Genomic DNA, 10,469 nt, shown 5'->3' with positions numbered 1-10,469 from the left:
AAAACTTTAGTAAATTGCAAACAAAAACTAAAAATTTAAATTAAAAAAAAATGCACCAAAAAATAATTACCCTCGTTTCGATATTGAGATATCTCAATCTAAGCTCTAGCCAACGCTAATTTTTCATCATTTTTCCAAGGAGTAGCCTTTCGCTTCGTCACAGCCGGTGTCGATGAACCGCCCGCTTCTCCGGTTTTATTCGTTTTCTTACCTTTGTGAGAGCGTTTTGTGGGTTTATCCTGTCCCGGTTGTGTCTCCGAAACGGAAAACTCGGGTTGTGTATCCGAGTTGAAAAAAGTCGTGTTTTGAGATGCCATTAGATCTTGAAAGGCCTCGTCAGACATGTAGTCCAACCCCTGCATCTGAAATTGAGTGTTATAGTTGAAATTTCCCGAACCCGACATGATTTTTTAACAAACTTTGAAAAATCAAATGAGAGGTATTAGTAGAAATATTGAGAGAAAGAGAATGAGATGGGTGAATTTAAAAAAAATGAAGTGTGATATTTATAATAAGTTTGAATTTTTTTTTTTATTTTAATAGCCCAACGGCTCTCCCCCAACGGCCACCTATCAACCAACGGCTATTCCCCACGCGGACTGCCCCGCGCCGGCCAACCGCGCCCCATCCGCGCCAAGGTGGTAGCGGTGTTCGCGAGCCAGGTGGTCACGCCGGGCCTTCGTACCCCCCATCCACGAGACCATTACCCTCAGCCTTACAAAAAAAGATGTGAATGCTGTTATATATATACTCTCTTTATTATATGTTTCCTTCAAATTTAATGTTCTCATTCACACATTAAATAGTAATATATTTAATCAACGCTTCATATAAGGTATTACAAAAAGGGATGTCAATGCTCTTATATATATACTCTCTTTATTGTTTGACTTCCTACAAAAGTATTAGATGACGTATGCCTCCCTTATAACTTCATAAATCAAAATGGCTCCTCTTTTTCCGTCAAAATATATGTCAACCTCTGAGGAATATCCAATTCATATTCATGGTTGGTTGCGAATTCATAAAAATGACCAGTGTGAAAGATTCCTTGGAAATGATATTATCCCGGCAGGAACCGATCCCTCCACGTGCGTCCAATCGAAAGACGTCGTTATCTCACAAGACTCCAACGTTTTTGTAAGGCTTTACATTCCCTAAACCATAATCCCGAACACGAAACGCCCCACGGAGGTGGTTTCATTACCGAATCCGTATCTTCTTCGACGTAGCAACCAACACTTAACTTAATCACAGCACAATCCAATGTGATTGTAGTGTCAGTAAACTACAGGTTGGCGCCAGAATATCCTCTACCGACTGCGTACGAGGATTCATGGAAAGCAATCATATGGGTGGCTTACCATGCTAGAGGAAATGGTGCTGAGTCATGGTTGAACAACCATGTAGATTTCCAAAACGTGTTCTTTGGCGGAGACAGTGCAGGGGCGAACATTGCCCACCACATGGCTATCCGGGTAGGGTTGAGCCTAGATAATACCCTTCAGTTTATCAACCCAAAGGGTCTTATTCTGCTTAACCCTTATTTTTCTGGAAAAGACCAGACTGAAGACGAGATAAGCGAATCTCACAAATTCATTGATCATTTATGGAAGTTAGCTAACCCATATTCTGAGAGTGGGTTAGATGACAAGTTCCTTAATCCAGCCATGGACCCGAACATTAGGCGTTTGGGGTGCGACAAGATATTTATGTGTGTTTGTGATAAGGATAAACTAAGGGCTAGGGGTCTAATTTACAAGAAAGTGATGGAGAAAAGCGGATGGAAAGGAAAAGTGGAGGTGATGGAGATCAAAGGGGAGGGCCATGTGTTCTTTTTATCGAATACTTTAAATGCAAATGCTTGTTTATTACGCAATAGGATTTGTACCTTTATTAATCCCATCCGTAGTAAAGTTTGAGAAGTGGTATGTATATGCTTCATAATTTGTTAGGTTAATGAAATAATCTATATTTATATTAAAACAATACTTTTTTCCATAAATAACTTTCACTCTTATAATTTCTCTTTAATAAAATAATTTAAATTAAATTAAATAATTCTTTTCATAAATAACATGCAATCTCATAATTTTATTCTAATAAAATAATTTAAAATTAAATTAAACTACCTCTAACTTATTTAACTTCCATCATTTCTCCTTAATATAATAAATCAAAATTAATTCATTGTTTAAAATTTTTATTAGATTCATGATTTAACTTTCTGAAAATCAAATTTGTTTATGATATTGATGCCAGAATTTAAAGGTAGACTTAATCATTCTTTTTGTTGTCTTTTTTAACCACCCGTGTATCACACGGGTTCTAACCTAGTGCTCCATATGTTACAAAAACAACTTAAATATAATTAAGACGGTTTGATCCTTCATGCGTGACATGGTTTAGGTGTAGGGCTGTCAATTTATGACATGGACCTGTTGACACGACACGTCACGGGTTTTAACAGGTTTGGGTTTGAGCTTAACAGATTTCGTGTCTTAAACAGGTCGACATGTTTAAGATATGTTTAAATCCGTGTCCTAACAGGTTCAAGACCTGTTAAACTGTTAGTAACCCGTATAGATTTTTATTTTAAAAAATAAATATATATATATATACTCCTAAAGTCTTAAACATAAAGTCATATTTACAAACGGCATGCCATTAACGCCCGTCAGAACCCTATATTATGTTTTTTTATGGATGTTATGCATTGCTTATATGGTATTTTGTTTAAAGTATACTATAGATTTGCCGTATTTTGTTTCAAACATGTTATGGATTTGTGGTTTTTTTGTTTCAAATATGTTATGGATTATCTATTAATTAAGAGTTTTATGCTCGTTTTGAATATTTTGGTTTCGTTACATATGTATTATTCATTGTGTCTTTAAAAGGGGGTTCCTTAACAGGTCTTAACAGGTTAACCTGTTACTAAACAGGTTCGTGTTCGTGTTTGGAAAAAATGACACGATTAGTTATCGTGTCGTGTTCGTGTTTAGCACAACATGTCATTGTGTTTTATCGTGTCGTGTCTTATCGTGTCGTGTCCGACATATTATGACAGCTCTATTTAGGTGTATGGCACGATATAATTTTGATTGTAAGAGATGTTTTATCTTTCAGAGAAGTTACACATCCAATGCCTATTTAACTAAACTAAAGAATCTACCTATACTATTAAAACAATAAAGTTTTTGGACACTTGTCTTTTTTCTGTTGGTCAAGTCCCATAAATTCCATACATACTATGCATTCTTAAAATTTCTTGGAATTTAAATAATTCAAAACTAAAATGTATTGTTAGAATTTATTGGAAAGTAAATATTTCCACCCACCAAAATCGTTCTACAATAATAGCTATGTTTGTTTAATTCATATAATAATATAACAGAATTTGATATTCATAAATTAGTAGTAAATACATTTTGTGATGTTTGAAGTCAATTCAATCATTCTCTATCAAAAATTAAGCCAAAAATGGCATGGAATTAAATTAACAAATGTATTTACATTTTTTAGTAAATTCACACGACCATAAATATTCAAAATAATTATCAAAATGCAATTTCTGAAATATTAGTCCATTGTGTGCTCTGAACCAAAATTTAAATATTGTCAAGCACAAAATATGCATCTAATTATATGAATACGGTTATTTTCTTTCTTAATAATTTTAAACAAATTTCCATTATAATATCACTTTTTATGAATTACCTTATTTAAACTGATTCCAATCAACATATTTCGTAGCTTCCTAATTTGAGCATGAATAGGTGAATACTGTTTAAGTTTATGCCTTTTTATTGATTCATATGCAATACACAATATTGGTGGGTTAAACACTTTTACATAACGAATTTCTAATCATCTATGTCAATTCAAGTTAACCGATAGTCTTGATATCCAGTAGAGTAAGTTATGTTATTGTTGTTTTCCGTGTAATATTTCTAATTTCCATGTATTTAATAATCATATGAACACTCAATATAAATTACCTACAATTGTCACTAATGTTAATACTATTTGTTGTCCCGGTTTTCTAATTTTTATGGTCTGTGTACTAAAATCCTTCATTAAGTCAACAAAATTGAAACACTGTGCTCTATAAGTTTTGGTTTTCATATTTATGTTGTTCATCTTTTTCATACGCTAACAATATTATATTCTATTACAGATGCCTTCACAATCAAAGAAACGTAATTTTGGTCAATCAACGTCTTCCAATAAGAGGAGCGATTCAAACGGTTAGTCATTTTGATTATTTACCCTTAAAATGTTTTTTAAGTGTGCATTTTTTGTAAACGTGCAGTTTCAACGCCAAGAGAACCACTGACTAGCATTTCGAATAGTAATAGTTTATTTTAAACCCGTCATTACACTATAGTTTATTTAAATTTATTTTGTTATGTTATTATCTTCAAGTTAAACCTTACATCAACAAATACAATCTACTAATGCCAAATAAAGTAAATAAAAATTAATTTGTTGTTAACTATAAATTAGGCCATTGTAACAGACGAAATTAAACGATTTTTAATATAGTTATTATAAACTACATTATACCTTTTAGATAATCAGATTCTAATAATATTGAACGTATGCTTACACAATTTTTTTGTATTTTTTATTTTGAAATGATACAAAACATAATTTTCATGTATCCATACTATTTTATTTTCTTAAAGTCAATTATAATACATGTTTTAATTAACATGTGTATTTGAATCAATTTATGTTAATTAGAGCAGCAAAGATATTTTCTATAATTTAATAGGTTAGAGCCCGTGTTCCACGCGCGTGAAAAATATAATAAAAATAAAAACTTATTATATGTAATACATAAATTCAATTGTTTCATATAATAATTTTTATTTATGACTTTTTATATTAAGTTTTTGATATATTATGCACTATAATTTTAAGTTGAAAACCAAATCTTGATTTTCGATTTATTTCAAATAAAACATTCAGACTGATATTGTTATATTAAATATTGTGTGTATAAAATGATATTTTTAACAAAATGTTGTCACAGAGTTAAAAATTAAATTTACAAAGCCTAAGGTTTTGTTGTAAAAGAAAATAAATAAAAATATAATATATTTTAAAATAAAGAGAGAAACGATGAACAATCTTAAATGGTTGTGTTAAAGAGATATGAGAATAGAATGTCATATTATGAATTATAAAATGTTAACAATTAAATATAATTTTGGTTTTATAATTGAAGAAAAATCACATTTATACATGCTAAGTCAAGAAATCAAACATAATTACTATTTTAGTGGAGTTGGTAAGCACATTTGGTTTGAAACATTAGGTACTGGGTATTAAAGTGAGAGCAAACATGAAGAAAATAAATAATTGGCAACCACTTGTGTATGTTTTTGTTAAAATACTTGTGCTGTGGAAAGCTCACACGCTTTCAATGGGTGGTCACATAACGTTGATTAAGGCGGTTCTTTAATGTATTCCAATATATTATTTTTCATTGTATCAAGCTCCGATAAAAATAATAAAGACCCTAGAGGCTAATCGAAGAAGATTCTTATAGGGAGGGAATCGAAAATGTGTTGGGTTGGGAGTTTGGGTTTGTGTTCGCCAAAAGATTCAATTTTAGCACTCTTGTCTAAATGGTGGTGACGTTTCAAGGTAGAAAAAAGATAGCCTTTGGAAGGGAATTATTATGGCTTTACATCGCACACCGAGATCTTGGCCGGTCATTCCCGCAACATACGACTAAATGGTACATGGGATACGATCGTTAAGATTGATAAGTCATTGTCAGAATGCTGGCATCTTTAGCCGATTCCATCAAAGGACAAGTTGGAGATGGGCATAAGATTCAGTTTTGGTTAGATGTGTGGCTTCCCTAACAACATATTGAAAAACCACTTCCTAAATGTTCACGTTAGAAGCGGTTAAGTCATGTCTTGTGGATGATTGCTGTGATGTTATTGATGGGTGTGTATAATGAAATGGAATTGGAAACTTCAACCCGTTCATGGAGAAGTGATAACTGATCTGATGGAGTTGTTAGACTTGTACTATTTCAGTTTTAAAGGCGTGAAGAAAATTGGGTGTGTGGTGACGATGCTTTGGGTTTGTTTTCTGTTGCAACATGAAAAAAAGGGTATATAAAACGGAGCTGACTTGCCCTAGTAGTATTTTATAATGGAAAAATTGGGTTCCGTTGAAAGTGAAAGCCGCTGTTTGGCGAGCTATCATGAACCGGCTTCCATCATGCGATAATTCGAAAAAAAAAAAGAAAGATCATGTTTGGACCAGATATGTGTAGTATTTTGTTTGGCGGCAAGAGACTCGGTAGAGCATATTTTTTCATCTTCTTACGTAGCGATCGTGGTGTGGCATAGAGTTGGAAAATGGTGCAGTATTCAACCTTTCATGCTTAAGCGCTAAAAGACATTTTTGAGGCTGTAGAATAGATTCCGAAAATGGGCCATAAAAGAAAAATGGTGTATTCCATTATCATGGTGACTATTTGGTGTATGTGGAAAGTTCGAAACGAGTGCATATTCGAAAACAAGTCGTTAAAGATGATAAGTTGCTTAGAGATATTCTAAGCAGTTAATGCGGAAAAATATCGGATATCGGTGAAGGACCGATATCTAAGATATCGGTTATCGCAGTGAGATATCGGTGGGATATCGGTAATTTTTTAATATCATGTATAATTCATATATATAGCAATTTAACACTAATAATTCAATATAGTCTCCTATCATTAACAAATTAATCTTTTGCAAATTGCAAAACACTAATAATCGTAGCAAGTAAGAATTGATTAAGACTTAAAACAATAACATTGAACACTAAAATTGATAATTAAGACTTAAAACACTCATATTGGGAATATCAGTGATATTTCGGTCAAATATTAGTCCAATATCGTCAACTATCGGTCAATATCGTTGATATTGTCGGTACCGATATTCTGAACTGATATTCTGACTTATATATCGCCAATGAGCGATAACCGATATATCACTGATATATCGGTGATATATCGGCGATATCGACTGCATAGGAGATATTACGGTTTTGAGTTTCTTGTGGATAAAAAAATATGTCGAATTGTTTAAATCTAGATTGGGATAGATGGAAAACGATGGCTATGTAAGTGTTTTTTGTTGTTTTCTTTGTCGTTGTATGTCCTTGCTATCCTCTTGTTCAAAAGCAGTAGCAGTAGTAGTTATAATAATAATAATAATAATAATAATAATAATAATAATAATAATAATAATAAGTAGCGTATGGCGGTATGGGTATGTAAGGGCTCATTTACACGTACAAAAATACTTTGTAGAAGTGTAGAACTATGAAAAGTACTTTATACTTTATAGAACTTTGCTTGTTGGAGTGATTGACGCCTTGACGGCGTGATATTCGGGATCTTTTATTAAACCGCAAGTGTTTACTTACCAACGCCCCTTGATTCCTCCAATAGACCAAAACTACATTTAAAATTCTTTGTTTATTAAATAAGTATATACCAAAATGGCATGCTATTATAAATATATACATAGTTGCTTTTTTAATGTAGTTTTGCTCGAGTGAGTTTTTTCAGAGGGGGATGTCAACCGTTTATACTTATTTTGACGTTTTAGACATGATTTGCCTCGAAACCACCATGAGTCAGGTTTTGAAAACCCTTGACTCGCCCGGGACACCATCAATGGGGAAACCCAAGACTGTGGAAAAACTCTTTTGAGTCAGGTTTCGAACCTTATACCTTAAGGATCTCAAGTCTTAACCATTATCTCATGCCATTGCACCAAAAGACAAATTACAATATACGTATGGTTTTATTATTTATTACAGTCAGCTTGTCGTTTATGTTTTTTTTCCCTGTTTAAACCAATTGCAATATTCTATTACACCACCAATTAATGACAAACAATTATTTTTCTCGTTAGATTTCTTTTGATATTTTTGTTATTAGGCTTGCATTACAACACGTAATCAACACGAAAGTACATTATCTAAAATCTCGATCATTCCCATTCTTAGTCGCCAAATACCTACTCGGTTATTTGAAACTCGTTACTGTCATGGACCATCAAGTATAACTCACTAAAAACTTCTGTTTCCATGTTATCGTTTAGAGCAGTCACTGCAACCTTGTTTGTTTCCATCAAGAAACACCATCATCCATCGTTGGCAGTTGACACACACTTCCCTCGATCTCTCTGAAAGCATTAAAAATACCACAAACCAAGTCTTAATTTGTTATGTCACACCCGCATGCGAATACCTCTCAATTTAATTTATATTATGTGGTAAGAAGATTAATTATAAGCAAATCACAAGAAACAATTTCCATTTGTCACACTTTAACTATGCTCCTATGTAGCATTTGTAAAAGAATACTACAGGTTTAAAGTGACTTCATATGATCATATCCTTATGTTTGAGGAAATAAAATCTAAAGTTTGGGTAACATGTCAGATGGTTATTTTTTTAGTACAACGATTAATGGTCAGTGACCGAGCAACATGCTCACCATCTGGTTCGGCCAAACCCCGTCTTTTTTCAATTTTATATATTTAAAGTGACTTTTGAGGAAATAATATTTGCAGTTTGGGTAACATGTCAAATTGCTAATTTTTTAGTACGGCCAATGGTCAGTGGCGTAGCCACATACTCTCCACCGGGCTCGGCCAAACCCAGCCTTTTTTGGTTTTATACATAACCTATTATCTCAAATTAACAAGCAAACCCATTTAAAACAATGGCCATCACCTCAGCGACCGATCAATTATATTTCTATCGACCACACTATCATAACCTATTGGTGCCTTGTCGTTTCATGGTCATGACAATTCCTAGAATTCCTATTACAAAGGGCATTTCGTGGTTACAAATTGGTAAAGTAATATTAAAAAATGCCCTAAAGAATAGCCAAATAACGTGTCCATCAATTCCGAAAGAGGTCATTAGTTGTTTGGCACAAGTACTATATTATTTGACGAGTCTAGGGATGCTTATAAAAGGAAACAAATGGTTTCGGTGTTGAGATATGTTGGATAAATTGGGATTTGTTAAAGAAAGGTTTATTGGTTTAGTTCATGTCATGGATACGACGGCTTTATCTCTTAAACATGCTATTGATGAAATATTTTCTCGATGCAATTTGTGTTTGACTAATGGCCGACCTGACCTGATATAATTTGAGTTTGACTATAGTTTGATGACATACTTTTGTTATGATAGTGATATTGCATCTTATTTATCTGCCCGAGAGACCGACCCGACCCGACCCATCCTGACACGAAAACTTGCAGGGAAAAAATCGAGCACAAAAAATCTCGAACTCATAAGAAAAGGTTTCTGGCTCCGCCACTGCTAAGTTACGTATTTCTGAAAAAAAAATATTATTATTTTATTTCTTTTTACCTCAATTGAAACCGGTTAAAATTAAACATAAACCACAAAACTAGTTAGGTTGAAATTTTCATATTTGTTGTAAACTAGAAATTTGGAAGGGGGGGGGGGTGGACTGTAAAAAATGCACATATCTTGACGGAAAAATCCCAACTTGAGTAGTTGCCTCTGGCTACGCATTGTTATCATTGGTTTAAACTCCAACAACCATAGAAGGGAGACTCGTTTTGTTGAGTTGTCAATAGGCAGCCACATTTGAAGTTGTGGTAGAACCTAACATGCAATGAAACTAATGCATTAGGGTGTAGATTTGTCAAAGGCATTTGATTTTCAATCATTTTAAGCTTTCCTATTTTAGCTCAAAAGCAAATTAGAAGTCATTCAGACATCATATTTTAGTATATGTATAACATGTGCAAATATTTTATTTGCATCTGCATTTTGTTTGTTTTGTCAACGTTGGTTTCTAACTTGAACCGGTTTCATCCAAAACGGTTTGGACTAATCGTTTCAAGGACCGTTAAGATATGCCTATAATTCAGCTGTTGTTGAAAATGAGGCACTTTAAGCAATTCTAACATACAAAATGCCTATCATAAATATAAAAACCAACACTGCTGCCACCCATACACAATGCTAAACTTTAAGGCAGCCAAGTCTAAACCCATTCATTAGTTATAATTAAAACTTTAGCACCCATAATGAATACCCATCAAACGACACATCACCAATCCGTATTACATTTTAATTGTAAAAGTCAAGAACATCAAATTAGAAAAAAGAGTACTGTTTTTGTTATTACTGTAATTTATGTTAATATTAGATTACTTGATTTGAGTGCTTGTAATTGTCTTGAATCATCAATGCATATTAAACAAAAACTTTATAAAACTTATATTAGGTATTTGAATTATCATATTAATCAGATTCAAATTTATAAGAAGGGAAATACCAAAGATAAACAAAAATGTTTATAGTGGTCATGCTATGATGATATAGTTAAATTACCCATCAGCATGAGTTTTCCCTTCACATATTGACTCAACCTAGCTTTGCAG

The 10,469-nt window shown here is 33.0% G+C and overlaps 1 pseudogene; it reads left to right on the top strand.

Annotated features, from left to right (window-relative positions):
• Nucleotides 1-904: 904 nt before the first annotated feature.
• LOC143587531 (putative carboxylesterase 12 pseudogene) lies at nt 905-1,953 on the top strand (annotated as a pseudogene).
• The last annotated feature ends 8,516 nt before the right edge of the window (nt 1,954-10,469 follow it).

The sequence above is a fragment of the Bidens hawaiensis genome, unplaced genomic scaffold (assembly GCF_021521415.1).
Source record: "Bidens hawaiensis isolate Kalapana, Puna unplaced genomic scaffold, B.hawaiensis_p1.1 tig00035541_1, whole genome shotgun sequence".
NCBI lineage: Eukaryota > Viridiplantae > Streptophyta > Magnoliopsida > Asterales > Asteraceae > Bidens > Bidens hawaiensis.
The sequence above is the reverse complement of the archived record's forward strand: the minus strand, read 5'-3'. Positions and strand labels throughout refer to the sequence as shown.